Source organism: Hyperolius riggenbachi, chromosome 6 (genome assembly GCF_040937935.1).
Source record: "Hyperolius riggenbachi isolate aHypRig1 chromosome 6, aHypRig1.pri, whole genome shotgun sequence".
In the NCBI taxonomy this organism is placed as follows: Eukaryota; Metazoa; Chordata; class Amphibia; order Anura; family Hyperoliidae; genus Hyperolius; species Hyperolius riggenbachi.
In genome coordinates, this window is record NC_090651.1 from 199,009,254 (window position 1) to 199,028,752 (window position 19,499).

Genomic DNA, 19,499 nt, shown 5'->3' on the forward strand with positions numbered 1-19,499 from the left:
GTGCCAGATAATTGATGCATTATTGACAAGGCCCAACTTACTGGGCTTCTCGTTACGTCAGAATATTACTAAGGAACAACAACAGGCACTGAGGCAATTGTCTGAGGACCCCACTATAACAATCAAGCCTGCGGATAAGGGCGGAGCGGTAGTGATCATGGATACATCCACATATCGGCGAGAGGTCTTACGACAGCTCTCCGTAGATGTGTCGACTTATCGCTAGTTGGATGAGGATCCCTTACGTAGCATTCAGGAGTTGATTAGTGAGTTAGTGCCAACAGCTGCTAGACAAAATATGATTGATGACAACTTAGCTAAATTTCTTATGAAGGATCACCCTATCACACCTGTTCTGTATATCTGCCCAAAGATACACAAGCAGCTTGATGACCCTCCTGGCTGCCCGATAGGGGCCGGGGTGGACTCAGTCTTTGCACCTGTGGCAAAATACTTGGATCAGATTTTGAGGCCATTTGTGGTGGCCTTGAAGTCATATTTACGAGATATGCAGATGTTCTTGAATGTGTTACGCAGTATGGAGCCGTTGCAGGGACCTTGTTTGCTGGTCATGTTGGATGTTGAGGGCCTCTACACCTCCATCCCACATGATGGGGGTGTAGAGGCGGTTCAATATGTACTGGAAACGGCATCGGATTACTCTTCAGAGCAGATAAAATGTATTTGTGGTTTGCTTAAGATTGTGTTGCAATATAACTATTTTTGATTCGAGGAAACTTTATACTTGCAGGTCAAGGGTACAGCTATGGGGTCGATTGTGGCCCCGTACTACGCAAACATCTTCATGGGTGTTTATGAGGAGATGTACGTGTACACGAATGAATTGTTTAAAAAACACGCCATACAAAGGTATAGGTATATTGAGGATGTTTTTTTATGTGTGGGCGGGGCCACGTTCAACCCTACAATTATTTGTTGAGGAACTCATGAGTAGATGCAGAGATATCAGACTTACGGTTCATAGCTCATCTGAGAGCGTTAGCTTTTTGGATACGATGGTGAGCAGATGGGATAATAGACTGGTGACTGATCTCTATGTCAAAACCACGGATGTGAACTCCCTTCTACATTACAGGAGTTTTTATCTGGGGCCTACTAGGAGGTCAGTTCCGATTAGCCAGTTTTAGAGGATATACAACATTGTTGAGGATGAGAGTGCACGGGAGCAGAGGATGGGGGAGATGCAGAACAAATTTCTTATCAGAGGGTATCCACCAGACATTTTACAGAAGGCACAGGCAGGAGCAAGTGGACACAGTGAGGGGCGGAGATCTAGACAACGGGTACATAACCGTATCCATTTTGTAACTAAATACAATACACAGAGTGAAAATATCTCTAAGATAATTAGACGCCATTGGCATCTATTGGCAGAGAGTTTCCCAGAAGTTGAACATTTCAGAAACCCTCCACTCATCTCTTACAAAAGGCCACCAACATTAAGAGATTGTTTAGTTAATGTAGATACAATTAATGATAGCCCTCTCCATACACAAACCAATAGAAAAGGGACATACCCATGTCTCAATTGTGTGCATTGTAGCTCAGTAATCAGTAATCAAGGGAGATGTATTGTTACATCCACACCTTACAAAGTTCAAAATTAGAGGATGGCACACATGTGACTCATCCTTTGTAGTGTATGCCCTTAAATGCCCTTGTGGCCTATCATATATTGGTCAGACCACACAGAAAGGTAAAAAACGTCTATCATCACGCAAACATGCTATTAGGGAGAAGCTGACAGATCAAGCAGTTGCTTATCATTTTGCCCAGGCTAGACACCACGTGAGCCAACTTAGATTTATGGTGATAGAACAAGTGGCCCCATTGAGGAGAGGAGGTGATAGGGCGAAGAAACTACTGTGGAGGGAGGCGTTTTGGATTAAGAGGCTGGACACAATGGAGCCCCGGGGCCTAAATAGAGAATTAGATTTAGTGCCGTTTATGTAAATGTTACCCCCTGGACTCCATTGTGTCCAGCTTAGCATATTCGTTCACTCTTTGTGTTTTATTTTCTATTTTTATTTTTGTCAGATTATGAAAATCATTAGAATTGTGTACTCTGGTATAGTGCCCATACTCTATCTGTGTTCACATGAGTCTGCCCAAGCCTTTCTTTCCCCCTTCCTTTGTCCCTGCGCTGGATATATGTTTAGCAGTGAACAAGCAAGCTGAGCGTCTAACGGAGAGTTTGTTTACTTATGGTAATTAATCACCTGAGCTCCATATCTGGCGGCTGATTAGCCGCTTATGAGTTACACAGTCTCCCATTGGATGCCTCCTTCCACCCTCCCTTTCTACCCTGTGACATACGGCGGCTGATGCAGCCGCTGATGTCACTGACTATCCGCCCATACGAGCAGGGCCAGATTTGTACTTTCCAGTGCCCAGGGCAGTTTCTAGGCTAAATGTCACCCAGGGCGAGGGTATAAAAATCGCCCCCCCCCCCTCCGCGCCATGGAGCCAGGTAAAGGTGCCCACAGTTTAGGTTAGCTATGTAGGTGCCACCAGTATGAATTAGATAGGTAGGTGCCCGCAGTATAGGTTAGATAGGTAGGTGCCTGCAGTATAGGTTTGGTAGGTAGGTGCCTGCAGTATAGGTTAGGTAGGTGCCTGCAGTATAGGTTAGGTAGGTGACTGCAGTATAGGTTAAGTAGGTGCTGCAGTATAGATTAGGTAGGTAGGTGCTGCAGTGTAGATTAGGTAAGTGCCTGCAGTATAGATTAGGTAGGTAGGTGCTGCAGTATAGATTAGGTAGGTGCTGAAGTATAGATTAGGTAGGTAGGTGCTACAGTATAGAGTAGGTAGGTAGGTGCTGCAGTATAGAGTAGGTAGGTAGGTAGGTGCTGCAGTATAGATTAGGTAGATAGGTAGGTGCTGCAGTATAGAGTAGGTAGGTAGGTAGGTGCTGCAGTATAGATTAGGTAGGTAGGTAGGTAGGTGCTGCAGTATAGATTAGGTAGGTAGGTGCTGCAGTATAGATTAGGTAGGTAGGTAGGTGCTTCAGTATAGATTAGGCAAGTAGGTAGGTGCTGCAGTATAGATTAGGTAGGTGCTACAGTATAGATTAGGTAGGTAGGTGCTACAGTATAGATTAGGTAGGTAGGTGCTGCAGTATAGGTTAGGTAGGTAGGTAGGTGCTGCAGTATAAATTAGGTAGGTAGGTAGGTGCTGTAGTATAGATTAGGTAGGTAGGTAGGTGCTGCAGTATAGGTTAGGTAGGTAGGTGCTGCAGTATAGATTAGGTAGGTAGGTGCTGCAGTATAGATTAGGTAGGTAGGTGCTGCAGTATAGATTAGGTAGGTGCCCGCAGTATAGGTTAGATAGGTAGGTGCCTGCAGTATAGGTTTGGTAGGTAGGTGCCTGCAGTATAGGTTAGGTAGGTGCCTGCAGTATAGGTTAGGTAGGTGACTGCAGTATAGGTTAAGTAGGTGCTGCAGTATAGATTAGGTAGGTAGGTGCTGCAGTGTAGATTAGGTAAGTGCCTGCAGTATAGATTAGGTAGGTAGGTGCTGCAGTATAGATTAGGTAGGTGCTGAAGTATAGATTAGGTAGGTAGGTGCTACAGTATAGAGTAGGTACGTAGGTGCTGCAGTATAGATTAGGTAGGTAGGTAGGTGCTGCAGTATAGATTAGGTAGATAGGTAGGTGCTGCAGTATAGAGTAGGTAGGTAGGTAGGTGCTGCAGTATAGATTAGGTAGGTAGGTAGGTAGGTGCTGCAGTATAGATTAGGTAGGTAGGTGCTGCAGTATAGATTAGGTAGGTAGGTAGGTAGGTGCTTCAGTATAGATTAGGCAAGTAGGTAGGTGCTGCAGTATAGATTAGGTAGGTAGGTGCTACAGTATAGATTAGGTAGGTAGGTGCTACAGTATAGATTAGGTAGGTAGGTGCTGCAGTATAGGTTAGGTAGGTAGGTAGGTGCTGCAGTATAAATTAGGTAGGTAGGTAGGTGCTGTAGTATAGATTAGGTAGGTAGGTGCTGCAGTATAGGTTAGGTAGGTAGGTGCTGCAGTATAGATTAGGTAGGTAGGTGCTGCAGTATAGATTAGGTAGGTAGGTAGGTAGGTGCTGCAGTATAGGTTAGGTAGGTAGGTGCTACAGTATAGATTAGGTAGGTAGGTGCTGCAGTATAGATTAGGTAGGTAGGTGCTGCAGTATAGATTAGGTAGGTAGGTGCTACAGTATAGATTAGGTAGGTAGGTGATGCAGTATAGATTAGGTAGGAAGTTGCTGCAGTATAGATTAGGTAGGTAGGTGCTGCAGTATAGATTAGGTAGGTAGGTGCTGCAGTATAGATTAGGTAGGTAGGTAGGTAGGTGCTGCAGTATAGGTTAGGTAGGTAGGTGCTGCAGTATAGATTAGGTAGGTAGGTGCTGCAGTATAGATTAGGTAGGTAGGTAGGTAGGTGCTGCAGTATAGGTTAGGTAGGTAGGTGCTACAGTATAGATTAGGTAGGTAGGTGCTGCAGTATAGATTAGGTAGGTAGGTGCTGCAGTATAGATTAGGTAGGTAGGTGCTGCAGTATAGATTAGGTAGGTAGGTGCTACAGTATAGATTACGTAGGTAGGTTATGCAGTATAGATTAGGTAGGTAGGTGCTGCAGTATAGATTAGGTAGGAAGGTGCTACAGTATAGATTAGGTAGGTAGGTAATGCAGTATAGATTAGGTAGGTAGGTGCTGTAGTATAGATTAGGTAGTAGGTAGGTGCTACAGTATAGATTAGGTAGGTAGGTAGGTAGGTAGGTGATGCAGTATAGATTAGGTAGGTAGGTGCAGTATAGATTAGGTAGGTAGGTAGGTGCTGTAATATAGATTAGGTAGGTAGGTTTCAACACCCCCTCACCAGATAGGAGTGCTCAACCCACCCCGCTGCGTGCTGGACATGGATGGCTGTGTTCAAAGCCCCTTCCTTCACACCCAGACAGTAGTGCTGCTCAAACTCCCCCTCCCCCGGGTGCCCCTGCCTCCCCTTTTACCTGTCAGCAGAATAGGATTAGGATGCACGCAGCAGCCAGCGATGATTCACTGTCACGGGCTCTGGCTCCAGGCTGCAATGATCTGCTCCTTCCTCCTCGGCGGCCGCTCGTTCTCCACTTCCTGGTTCCTCTGCACATCACATGATTTTTGAGGTGCAGAAGATGGGGACAGAGAAAGAGTGGCCGCCGAGGAGAAAGGAGCAGATCATTGCAGCCTGGAACCAGAGCCCGTGATACTGAATCATCGCTGGCTGCTGCGTGCATCCTAATCCTATTCTGCTGAGCTGATTCCTCTTTTGCTCAGCATATGGGCCAGTACGCGCCTAAGAGGAAGGGAGGGAGAGGTCGGGCCACCCTCAACGCGGCTGCGACTCCCTCTCCATCACGGCGCCCCTCCTCCTTCTGCGCTCAGGGCTGCTGCAGGGGCCGCACGGCCCTAGAAACGGCCATGCCTAGGCCTGCTGTCATCAACCGCCTGCCACAACCAAAAAACATTCTGTCCAACACTCTGACTAGCGATCACTGGTTTGAATGGGCTCATTTCAATTGCACTGCTCTGCCCCCCATTCAACAAATAATTCCTGTAATTTGCGCTCCTGCCCGAATGTGCACAGCAGCCGATAGTGTTATGGGCATGCATACTTGAGAAATTACGCTGATGTATGACCGGTACTTGTGAAGAACACTGTACCGGCCTCGGTTGCTGGGCAGGAGCGAGAAATTACAGGGAGCGCATGTGTCCAGAGCATGCCCTGCTTCTTTGTCCTCTGTACGACTGGCTGCAGTCAGAGCTACAAACAGGTTGCAGGGCAGTGCAATGGATAGAAGCCCATCCAAAACAGAGAACAGGTAACTAGCAAACATCCTGTCAAGACCCACTTTGGATGTTCTGTTGTAATTAGAGTGGACCTGAACTCAAAACTTTCTCTCTGCTCTAAAAGATATGCTACAACATAACCTTTAAAGAAAAGCATTTCTTTGTTACAGCTGATATAAATCCTGCAATAAATATGCACTGTGTCTACTTCCTGCTTTCATGGAAGCAGACATATTGTTAACATCCTGTGCTTTCAAATGAGCTTAGTTGTTGTGGCAGTGGGGTGACACAGGATAGAGATCAATTTACAACGTGTGATTAGACACAGATGAGGGAGAATTAGACAGGCTCTCTAAATACATACAAGGTGCATTGCTCTCTGTTTTCCTTCTGTCCTGTGCAAGAGTTCAGCTCCACTTTAAATCTGAATGACATTTATTTATATTTGCTGAAAAATCTATGCATCTCTTTTGAATGCTGAATGTACATATGGTGGTGTGCTCTAACATATTGACAGTATACAGGAACAAAGTCTGAAGAAGGCTCATTAGCAGAAAGCTTACTCTTTCTTTTAAACCAATAAATGGCATCATCCTGATTCAAAACTCTCTGCTTTCGATTAAGGCTAAGATGGTACAATGCTCTGCTGCTACAGGAAAGCAGAAGGATGCCAAACCATACACACTAGCATAGAGGTAGTAACAGCTCAGGTGTCCTTTAAAGTGACAGTTTAGCAATGACAGGGAAGCAAACAGCATTTTTATTCCTGCACTGCAGTTCTTATAGATGGTAGGAGCTGAAGGACAGAAAATGAGTCAGGAAAGAGTTAACTGGAGCAGAGAGCTCATCACTGCTGTTTAGGAAGAAAGGGTTAGATAAGAAAGTAATTAATAGCTGCTGGGGTCAGTGTCACAGCTGTAAAAGAGAAGGTGAAGAAACTAGCAGAGCTGACTGATGTTTGTGAATGCCTGCATTAAAACTCAGCGGAACTTAGTTCTATCTGCTTTGTAAAGTAAATGCCTGGCATTTCTCACATCAACTTGTATGTCCATCATACAGAAGAATGATTGCCATAACACATCAGGAAGTGCGAGAGAGAGAAGCAGGGATTGGGGAACTCTGAAATTCAGCTATTAGTACAGAGCAGGGCGCTGGCTGGCTGCGCTGCAGGACCAGAAGAGGTGATTTACTCTGATATATGACCTCTTCTCTCTCCAAGTCCTGCCGCCCTTCTGATCTTATCTGATTTTATCGTCCTAGGCCATGGCCTTTGTGGCCTTCCCAGAAATGCGGCCCTGCATACGAGCGGTGGCAGCGCATGTGCGCTGCCGCCGTCTCGCTGTCCTGCAGAGTTCCCCATTGGGTCCGCCTGGAGCGGTGCAGTGGGATAACAGCAGTGACGGTCGGATACAGAGGGCGGAGGGAGACAATCCAAGGTGGGTGCTGGGAGTGGGAGAGCTTTCATGTCAGTGGGCCAATACAGATACAGCCTTTAAGTTCCCCATCAGGTCCACGAGAACGGACTGTTATGATTGGTGAGTGATGTAATTCAAATGTGATTGACTGTAAGTTAACCATGTATACTACTTAAAGCACATGTGAGAGACCATTTGTTGTAACTGATATGCAGCAATAACTTGGTAAAGAGGCTCTGTGCCTTGAGATGTTGCATTTACTTGCTGCTATGCATTTAATAAAAGAGCATTTATTTACTTGGATGGTGCCGACTCCCTTCGCTATTTGCATGATTATTCATTCACATCATTGAATTCTGGTTTTTCACAGTTTTCCTTTATTTGTATTCATTTTTTTAAGTAGTGTACTGTATAGTCAAAATCAACCGAATTCAGTTGCTATGAACTTTGTTTATGAATCCCCTACAGCTACAGTTTCCAGAGACAAGCGTGCATCAGGTTTGCTGACAGCCCAATCCTCACTCCACCTCCACAGAGACCCAGACGGTCTCTCAACTAATAAGATGTTCACTTATCCAAGGAGCAATGTGAAAGCAATGAGCTTAAGAATTGTGCAATTAGCCAACAAAAGATGAAACATCTCACCAGTGAATACAAAACAACTGTACAGGAAATAAAAGCCACAATAGAACAACTGCATCAAGTAAACACTCAAACAGAAGATGGCAATTCAAAAAAACAAACAAAACAAAACAACCTCAGCTGGAGGAGGCATCACAAAAAGATTCCAGAGAAAGTAAACAGGAAGCATTTACAATAATTCAGCTTTAAGTGGGCAACTGTGGTTTCCCATGATGCACCATTCCTGAATGTGAAAATTATCTCTTTATGCCCCAGAAGCCAGACTCGCATTCAGAATTGCTGGTGTATAGCAAGCCTATACCTTATAAAATTTACAGAGCCACATCAATCCAACATGCAGAGAGTCTGTTTCACGGTTTTTGGTCCTCATCAGTGCATGACAGGGATCGATAAGGATCTATGGGATAGGGCTTGGACTAGTGCTACAGAATACCCAATAACTCATGGTGACCCAGTACCACTAGAACAGTATATGGGGCCCAAAGAGATCATAAAGATCATAAAGATCTTCACAAAGGAAACAACACTGTTGCAAATTACAGAGGCAGAAGAGTCTCAATCTTCTAACTGTAATATTAAATACTTAACGCATGTAGCGGAAAGAATTGACAGATTACTGGGTGGGGCTGGGGAAGACCCGGCTGTCATGGTACACATTGGCACCAATGACAAAGTTAGTGGGAGATGGAAGGTCCTCAAAAAGGATTTTCAGGTACTTGGAGATAAACTTAAAGCAAGGACCTCCAAGGTGGTGTTTTCTGAAATACTGCCAGTGCCACGTGCTACATCTGAGAGACAGAGGGAGCTTAGGGAGTTAAATAAGTGGCTGAGAAATTGGTGTAGGAAGGAAGGGTTTGGGTTCCTGGAGAACTGGGCAGACTTTGCAGTCGGCTACAGGTTCTACAGCAGGGATGGGCTGCACCTTAATGGGGAGGGTGCAGCTGCATTGGGGGAGAAGATGGCTAAACGGTTGGAGGAGATTTTAAACTAGGATCTGGGGGGAGGCGGGAGGATAAAGTCTCAATACGTAGACAAGATGAGGTAAAAAGACAGTGGGAACCTATCATTATGGAGGGTGGAGAGGGGGGTGGGGACAGTGTAAAGATTAAGGAGGTTGGTAAAAATTCAAGTAGCCAAATTCATGTAAACAAAATTGGTAAATGTGGTGGTAAAAATATAAAGTGCATGGTAACCAATGCTCGGAGCCTTGCAAATAAAATAGACGAACTAGAGTTCATTCTGAATGACAAAGGCTATGACATTGTGGGAATAACCGAGACATGGATGGATGAAAGCCATGACTGGATAGCTAATTTAAAAGGATACAATGTGTTTAGGAGGGATAGAACAGGGAAAAAAGGTGGAGGGGTTTGTCTCTTTGTTAAGAATTCTCTTACAGCTGTCCTCAACGATGAGATGGAGGAAGATTGCGAAGATGTGGAGTCCGTTTGGGTAAATATTCATGGTGGAAATAAAAGTTGCCAATTGCTTATTGGGGTATGCTACAGGCCACCTCTTATTAATGAAGCTGCAGAACTGCGATTACTACAGCAGATTGAAAAAGCTGCAGGTAAAAATGAGGTCATAATTATGGGCGACTTCAACTTTCCAGACATTGACTGGAGTATTGAGGCTACCCATTCTGGTAAAAGCAGCAGATTTCTGGCAGCACTACAGGACAATTACTTGACTCAAATGGTAACTGAACCAACTAGGGGGCATGCGTTACTGGATCTGATCATTTCTAATAGACCAGATAATGTATCAAATGTGCAGGTTCAAGAACATTTGGGAAATAGTGATCACAACATGATAACGTTTGATCTGGTGACTGATAGGCCAAGGGGCAGCGGGACCACTAAAACTATGAATTTTAGAAAAGCAAAGTTCACTCAAATTAGGCAGGCACTAAGTTTGGTGAACTGGGATAATGTACTACAAGGGGAAGACACTGAAGGGAAATGGCAAGCTTTTAAACTTATACTCAATCAATACTGTAGTATGTATATCCCATATGGAAACAAAATGTCTAGGAATAAAAAAAGGCCTCTATGGATGAATAGAAAGGTTAAAGATAAAATGAAGAGGAAAAAGAATGCCTATAAGGTCTTAAAACAGGAGGGGACCAAGGCTGCACTAAGCAATTATAAGGAGTGCAATAAAAATTGTAAAAAAGAAATTAGGCAGGCAAAGATTGAAGCTGAAAAACAAATCGCTAAGGATATCAAATCTAACCCAAAAAAGTTTTACAAGTACATTAACTCTAAAAAAAGAAAGGTTGACTGTATAGGACTCCTAAAGGATGAGGATGGGAACTCAATGGTGGATGACCAAGGTAAGGCAGAGTTATTAAATGCTTTCTTTGCTTCTGTCTTCACAAAAGAAACAGCACTGTTGCAAACTACAGAGGCAGAAGAGTCTCAATCTTCTAACTGTAATATGAAATACTTAACGCAGGAAGAAGTGAAGGCAAGACTAAATAAATTAAAAATAGACAAGGCACCTGGCCCGGATGGCATGCATCCTCGGGTCCTAAGGGAATTAAGTTCAGTTATAGATAAACCCCTTTATCTTATCTTTTGTGACTCTCTTGCAACTGGCAGAGTCCCAGTGGATTGGCGTACAGCCCACGTTTTCCCATTATTTAAGAAGGGCAAAAAATCTGATCCAGGAAATTATAGACCTGTAAGTTTAACATCAGTTGTATGCAAACTATTTGAGGGGTTACTAAGAGATACTATACATGACTTCATAGTAGAAAATAATCTTATTTCTCAGCATCAACATGGGTTTACTAAAGACAGGTCCTGTTTGACTAACATGCTCAGCTTTTATGAGGTAGTGAATGCTAATATGGATATTGGGAATGCTGTAGATGTGATATACTTGGACTTTGCAAAGGCCTTCGACACTGTTCCCCACAAAAGTCTGGTGCAAAAGTTGAGGATGCAAGGACTGGGGAAGAGTCTGTGTTCATGGATAGGGAACTGGCTAATGGACAGAAAACAAAGAGTTGTGGTCAATGGATCGTACTCAAAATGGGAGACTGTTAGCAGTGGGGTCCCACAGGGGTCTGTTCTGGGTCCAGTGCTCTTCAATTTATTTATTAATGACCTAGTAGATGCAGTAGTGAGCAATGTTGCTATTTTTGCAGATGATACAAAATTGTGCAGAATCATCAACTCTCAGGAAGATAGTGTCATATTGCAACAGGATCTGGATAGGATGGCTATATGGGCACATACATGGCAGATGAAATTCAATGTTGACAAATGTAAGGTCATGCATTTTGGACGTACTAATGGTCTAGCACCATACACAATAAATAGGATACAGTTGGGGACATCAAACTTGGAGAAGGACTTAGGAGTACTCATTGACAACAAGTTAAATAATCGTACTCAATGCCAAGCAGCTGCAGCTAAAGCTAACAAAATTTTGGGATGCATTAAAAGGGAAATAAAAACTCGAGATGCTAGCATAATATTGCCCCTGTTTAACTCTCTAGTAAGGCCACATCTGGAATATGGAATTCAGTTCTGGGCACCACATTACAAAAAAGATATTGCAGTTTTAGAGCAGGTGCAGAGACGAGCAACAAAATTGATGCGTGGGATGGAAGGTCTCACTTATCGAGAAAGGTTAGATAAACTGGGTTTATTTAGTCTAGAGAAAAGACGCCTTAGAGGGGATCTAATTAACATGTATAAATACATCAGAGGGCAATATAATACCTTGGCGGATGAGCTTTTTGTCCCTAGGCCTTCTCAAAGGACTAGAGGACATGATCTGCGCATGGAGGAAAAACGTTTTAACCATTTATTTAGGAAAGGGTTCTTTACAGTAAGAGTGATTAAGATGTGGAATGCATTGCCACAGGAAGTCGTTATGGCAAACTCTATACCTGCATTTAAAGGGGGCTTAGATGCTTTCCTTGCGTTGAAAGACATCCATGGCTACAATTACTTGCCTAATGATGTTGATCCAGGGATTTTATCTGATTGCCATCTGGAGTCGGGAAGGAATTTTTCCCTTTAGGGGCTAATTGGACCATGCCTTGTAAGGGTTTTTTCGCCTTCCTCTGGATCAACAGGGATATGTGAGGGAGCAGGCTGGTGTTGTACTTTATACTGGTTGAACTCGATGGACGTATGTCTTTTTTCAACCAAAATAACTATGTAACTATGTAACTATGAAGAAGTAAAGGCAAGACTAAATAAATTAAAAATAGACAAGGCACCTGGCCCGGATGGCATGCATCCTCGGGTCCTAAGGGAATTAAGTTCAGTTATAGCTAAGCCCCTTTATCTTATCTTTTGTGACTCTCTTGCAACTGGCAGAGTCCCAGTGGATTGGCGTACAGCCCACGTTTTCCCATTATTTAAGAAGGGCAAAAAATCTGATCCAGGAAATTATAGACCTGTAAGCTTAACATCAGTTGTATGCAAACTATTTGAGGGGTTACTAAGAGATACTATACATGACTTCATAGTAGAAAATAATCTTATTTCTCAGCATCAACATGGGTTTACTAAAGACAGGTCCTGTTTGACTAACATGCTCAGCTTTTATGAGGTAGTGAATGCTAATATGGATATTGGGAATGCTGTAGATGTGATATACTTGGACTTTGCAAAGGCCTTCGACACTGTTCACCACAGAAGTCTGGTCCAAAAGTTGAGGATGCAAGGACTGGGGAAGAGTTTGTGTGCATGGATAGGGAACTGGCTAATGGACAGAAAACAAAGAGTTGTGGTCAATGGATCGTACTCAAAATGGGAGACTGTTAGCAGTGGGGTCCCACAGGGGTCTGTACTGGGTCCAGTGCTCTTCAATTTATTTATTAATGACCTAGTAGATGCAGTAGTGAGCAATGTTGCTATTTTTGCAGATGATACAAAATTGGGCAGAATCATCAACTCTCAGGAAGATAGTGTCATATTGCAACAGGATCTGGATAGGATGGCTATATGGGCACATACATGGCAGATGAAGTTCAATGTGGACAAATGTAAAGTCATGCATTTTGGTCGTACCACTGGTCTAGCACCATACAAAATAAATGGGATACAGTTGGGGACATCAAACTTGGAGAAGGACTTAGGAGTACTCATCGACAACAAGTTAAATAATCGTACTCAATGTCAAGCCGCTGCAGCTAAAGCGAACAAAATTTTGGGATGCATTAAAAGGGAAATAAAAACTCGAGATGCTAGCATAATATTCCCCTTGTTTAACTCTCTAGTAAGGCCACATCTGGAATATGGAATTCAGTTCTGGGCACCACATTACAAAAAAGATATTGCAGTTTTAGAGCAGGTGCAGAGACGAGCTACAAAATTGATACGTGGGATGGAAGGTCTCGCTTACCAAGAAAGGTTAGATAAACTGGGTTTATTTAGTCTAGAGAAAAGATGCCTTAGAGGAGATCTAATTAACATGTATAAATACATCAGAGGGCAATATAATAGCTTGGCAGATGAGCTTTTTGTCCCTAGGCCTTCTCAAAGGACTAGAGGACATGATCTGCGCATGGAGGAAAAACGTTTTAGCCATTTATTTAGGAAAGGGTTATTTACAGTAAGAGTGATTAAGATGTGGAATGCATTGCCACAGGAAGTTGTTATGGCAAACTCTATACCTGCATTTAAAGGGGGCTTAGATGCTTTTCTTGCTTTGAAAGACATCCATGGCTACAATTACTAGGTTATGCCTAATGATGTTGATCCAGGGATTTTATCTGATTGCCACCTGGAGTCAGGAAGGAATTTTTCCCTTTTGGGGCTAATTGGACCATGCCTTGTGGGGGGGTTTTCGCCTTCCTCTGGATCAACAGGGGTATGTGGGGGACGGGCTGGAGTTGTACTTTGTACTGGTTGAACTCGATGGACGTATGTCTTTTTTCAACCAAAATAACTATGTAACTATGTAACCTACAAAAAAGCAATGCTGGGTTTAATTTGCCTTCTTATTTTTGATGTTCCCCATGATGCATCATGAAGATCTACAGTGGTTTGCAAAAGTATTTGGCCCCCTTGAAGTATTACAGATTTTGTCATATTACTGTCACAAACATGAATCAATCTTTTGGGAATTGCACGTGAAAGACCAATACAAAGTGGTGTATACGTGAGAAGTGGAATGAAAATCATACATGATTTGAATTTTTTTTTACAAATAAATAACTGCAAAGTGGGGTGTGCATAATTATTCAGCCCTCTTTGGTCTGAGTGCAGTCAGTTTCCCATAGACATTGCCTGATGAGTGCTAATGACTAAATAAAGTGCACATGTGTGTAATCTAATGTCAGTACAAATACAGCTGCTCTGTGACGGCCTCAGATGTTGTCTAAGAGAATCTTGGGAGCAACAACACCATGAAGTCCAAAGAACACACCAGACAGGTCAGGGATAAGGTTATTGATAAATTTAAAGCAGGCGTAGGCTACAAAAAGATTTCCAAAGCCTTGAACATCCCACAGAGCACTGTTCAAGCGATCATTCAGAAATGGAAGGAGTATGGCACAACTGTAAACCTACCAAGACAAGGCCATCCACCTAAACTCACAGGCCGAACAAGGAGAGCGCTGATCAGAAATGCAGCCAAGAGGCCCATGGTGACTATGGACGAGCTGCAGAGATCTACAGCTCAGGTGGGGGAATCTGTCCATAGGACAATTATTAGTCGTGCACTGCACAAAGTTGGCCTTTATGGAAGAGTGGCAAGAAGAAAGCCATTTTTAACAGAAAAGCATAAGAAGTCTCATTTGCAGTTTGCCACAAGCCATGTGGGGGGACACAGCAACCATGTGGAAGCAGTGGCGTAGCAATAAGGGTTGCAGAGGTAGCGACCGCATCAGGGCCCTTGGGCCAGAGAGGCCCTCTCTCAAGCGGAATATTAGCTCTCTATTGGCCCTGTGTTGGTAATAATTACTTCTATAGATGCTTTAAATAGCAGTAATCATTTACAAACTATTTCCCATCCCCTACTTGCACCTCTGACACTGTTGTTGTCCTATGCAGGTTTTGGTGCGCCGTATCAATTGTTATGTATAGAGTGCTTGGGGGCCCATGTAAAACTTGCACCGGGGCCCATAGCTCCTTAGCTACGCCACTGTGTGGAAGAAGGTGCTCTGGTCAGATGAGACCAAAATGGAACTTTTTGGCCAAAATGCAAAACGCTATGTGTGGCGGAAAACTAACACTGCACATCACTCTGGACACACCATCCCCACTGTCAAATATGGTGGTGGCAGCATCATGCTCTGGGGGTGCTTCTCTTCAGCAGGGACAGGGAAGCTGTTCAGAGTTGCCAAATACAGGGCAATCTTGGAAGAAAACCTCTTGGAGTCTGCAAAAGACATGAGACTGGGGCGGAGGTTCACCTTCCAGCAGGACACCGACCCTAAGCATAAAGCCAAGGCAACAATGGAATGGTTTACAACAAAACATATCCATGTGTTAGAATCGCCCAGTCAAAGTCCAGATCTAAATCTAATCGAGAATCTGTGGCAAGATCTGAAAACTGCTGTTCACAAACGCTGTCCATCTAATCTGACTGAACTGGAGCTGTTTTGCAAAGAAGAATGGGCATGGATTTCAGTCTCTAGATGTGCAAAGCTGGTAGAGACATACCCTAAAAGACTGGCAGCTGTAATTGCAGCAAAAAGTGGTTCTACAAAGTATTGACTCAGGGGGCTGAATAATTACGCACACCCAGGGCCAGCCCGCTCATGAGGCGGGGTGAAACTTTTGCCTCAGGCGGCAAACTTCTAAGGGCGGCACCCGCCTGTCCGTGGGTGCGGGGGGGGGGGGGGGGGTAGCGAGCAGGACTGGGGTATTGGGCCTAGCGGTGGGGAGGGGGGTCGGGCCCCCCCCTCTCTCGCCTGGGTCACCCGATCTGCGCTCCCCTCCAGCTGTAATAGGAAGCAGCCGATGCCCAATAGTAAGAGGCACGGGCGGGGAGGACTCACCTTATCCGCGTTCCATCGTGCGCTCCACTGACGTCACTCCCTGCATCGCCGTCCACTTACAATACAGTGGGCGGCGATGCAGGAAGTGATGTCAGTGAAGTGCACGCTGGAACGCGGAAAAGGTGAGTCCTCCCCACCCGTGCCTCTTACTATTGGGCATCGGCTGCTTCCTATATTTACAGCTGGAGGGGAGCGCAGATCGGGGGACCCAGGCGAGGGAGGGGGGGGGGGTCCGACCCCCCCCCCCCCCCACCACTAGGCACAATACCCCCGACCTGCCCGCTACCCCTCCGGCTCGGTGGCCCCCGGGGGGGGTGCAATTTCTTTTCTACATTTGCCTCAGGCGGCAAAAAGTCTAGGGCCAGCCCTGCGCACACCCCACTTTGCAGTTATTTATTTGTAAAAAATGTTTGGAATCATGTATGATTTTCGTTCCACTTCTCACGTGTACACCACTTTGTATTGGCCTTTCTTGTGGAATTCCAATAAAATTGATTCATGTTTGTGGCAGTAATGTGACAAAATGTGGAAAACTGCAAGGGGGCCGAATACTTTTGCAAGCCACTGTATATTCAAAGTTACATTGAAAAAAAGGGATTTTTTTTTAATTGACAGTGTAAAATTAAAAAATAAAGTGTTTTTGTTGTTGTTGTATTTTTGTAAACTTTTAACCCCTACTAAACAATAAACCCCTTGTGTCACCAATTATTTATCCTGCCTTACAATTCATAGACACCTGTAATGGCTGCTGCCCATAGCGATCGGATGTGATCATTATGGTGACAGCTCGGGGACTCAACGCTGTATAGATGCATCAAAATGTTGTTGCCTAGCAATGCATCTATACACATGGCCGGATTTCTGGCAAGGCCACATAGGCCATGGCCTAGGGCACCAGATAAACAAGGGGCGGCCTGCAGACAGTGGGCATTATTTGCAGGGCATTATTTGCAAGTGTCCAAACAAATGAAAGTGGTCAGGATAACTGCACTATTAGTACCAGCTGGCATCTGCCTGTGCTGTGCTACAGGCAGCTGCAGTCCGTTAACCAAACGTTTGTGAACAGTGTGTGACTAGCAAAAAGCCAGACCTTGTCCAATGACATAGCAGCAGCTCCAGGCAGTTACAGAAGGCCGGGTCTCACACACTTGGTGCGGGGGATGAAAGGACCAGGGGTAGCACCAGCAAATAGTACAGAATACAGAAGGCAGCCTCTCACAGTACCCATTTCTTAATTATTGATTGGCCAGCGCTGTTACCCTGGAGACAGCAGTGGGTACAGGACTCACTTTTACGTGTTGCTGACCCCACCCAATGTCCAATTGTGAGCCACTTTTGACTATGTGTGTATGGTGGAAGGCTCCTACCACGCCCATCACCTGTAGTTTGCTTGATTGACCAGTTCCCCCGTGTGACATGATTGATTCACTTCACGTTGCCATGGAGACCTCGGCACTAGCCCCAATAGTGGACACCATCGGGCCAAAAATTTTTTGATGGATGTGTGTGGAGAGAGGTGGTAGGATACGGTTGGGGCGGCTGGTAATAGTCGGCCTTGGGCGGTAAGAAGTACAAATCCGGCCCTGTCTATACAGCACTGGGTTCCCCAAACTGCTCCCTAGATATCGCATGCAATTGCTACAGATGCACAGGTTGGCAATAATGGTATGCTACATGCCCGACTAGTAAAAAAATATGGCATGTATAGTACCAATTTAACCGAGCCGAGGCAAATAATGTATTTTGAGGTGTTTTAAAATTGTGGCATTTGGCATGTAAAAATTATGGAAGGGGAAACATGAAAATGTGTAACTTTTGTGTTTATGCCTTATTTTTCTCTGACTGTTGGGTGGGTGTTTGTTCTTGTCAATGCTTGGCTGCATCCTGCACTTTTGCACAAAAAGACCAAGTGTACAATCCTCTCCGCATGACTTGGCTTTATAGTCTTATTCCATTCTCCAAATACATGCAGCAATGTACTGGTACTCTGCACACATCACAGACCTGTTTGAAAACTGCTGCCTTCAAGTTTGCTGTTGCTTTCCTACTCCCTGGGACTATGCTCCCTGCCAGGTCTTGCAGCTCGCTTAATGCCATGTCTGCCCCTGGGTCTCGTGTTCATGTCTGTGCTGTACTGTAAAAATCACAAAGTCTGACAGTAAACCTGGCTTCTGGTATATATACCAGAGCCGGATTTACAGCTGAGGAGCCTATAGTCACATAAGCTCCGGCGCCCTAAACCCCGCCCTTACAGGCCACACCCCTCACACACACCCCCATAGACATTCAGATGTGCTTTCCCCCATAGTCAGATGTGCCAGCCAGGCCCGCCATCAGGGGGGGACAACAAGGAGTCCCGTGACCGCCCCGGGGCCTGCAGGGGGGCCCCACCCACCTAAACACCCCCCCTCGCCGCTGGACGCCGTTGCGCCGCTGCCTGCATCAGACCTCGATCAGCGGGCGACCACTGTGCGGGCGCTAGGACCTAGCGGACACTGCACTTATATGCGGAAGTGACATCACTTCCGCATATAGAGTGTGGTGCGTCCGTGCATCCACTCTAACTGGTCGGGTCGCCCGCTGATCGAGGTCTGATGCTGGGCTGCTGCTGGGAGGTGTGGGGGGAGCCTGTCACTCACTATCTAACCTGGGGGGTCCCTGTCACTAACTATATTACCTGGGGGTGCCTGTCACTTATCATCTAACCTGGGGGCCCCTGTCACTTACTATCTAACCTGGGGGGCGCCTGTCACTCACTATCTAACCTGGGGGGGCCCTGTCACTCACTATCTAACCTGGGGGGCCCCTGTCACTCACTATCTAACCTGGGGGGGCCCTGTCACTTACTATCTAACCTGGGGGCGCCTGTCACTCACTATCTAACCTGGGGGGCCCCTGTCACTTACTATCTAACCTGGGGGGTGCCTGTCACTCATTATCTAACCTGGGGGCCCCTGTCACTCACTATCTAACCTGGGGGGCGCCTGTCACTCACTATCTAACCTGGGGGGCCCCTGTCACTTACTATCTAACCTGGGGGCTGCCTGTCACTCACTATCTAACCTGGGGGGCCCCTGTCACTCACTATCTAACCTGGGGGGCGCCTGTCACTCACTATGTAACCTGGGGGGCCCCTGTCACTCACTATCTAACCGGGGGGGGGGCCCTGTCACTCACTATCTAACCTGGGGGGTGCCTGTCACTCACTATCTAACTTGGAGGGCCCCTGTCACTCACTATCTAACCGGGGGGCCAATGTCACTCACTATCTAACCTGGGGGGTGCCTGTCACTCACTATCTAACCTGGGGGGCCCCTGTCACTCACTACCTAACCGGGGGGTCCCTGTCAGAATTCAGAATTCAGGTAAGAGGTGTCTACCATATTAAGCCTATTTATGTGAAAATGCTGTCTATTTATGTTACATAGTAACATAGTTATTTTGGTTGAAAAAAGACATACATCCATCGAGTTCAACCAGTACAAAGTACAACTCCAGCCTGCTCCCTCACATATCCCTGTTGATCCAGAGGAAGGCGAAAAAACCCTTACAAGGCATGGTCCAATTAGCCCCAAAAGGGAAAAATTCCTTCCTGACTCCAGATGGCAATCAGATAAAATCCCTGGATCAACATCATTAGGCATTACCTAG

General features: G+C 45.3%; 1 protein-coding gene across 2 annotated transcripts in view; it reads right to left on the minus strand.

The window, feature by feature from the left end:
• SPA17 (sperm autoantigenic protein 17) overlaps window positions 1-19,499 on the minus strand; it is a 654,098-nt gene that overhangs the window by 67,394 nt on the left and 567,205 nt on the right. The window lies entirely within an intron of this gene.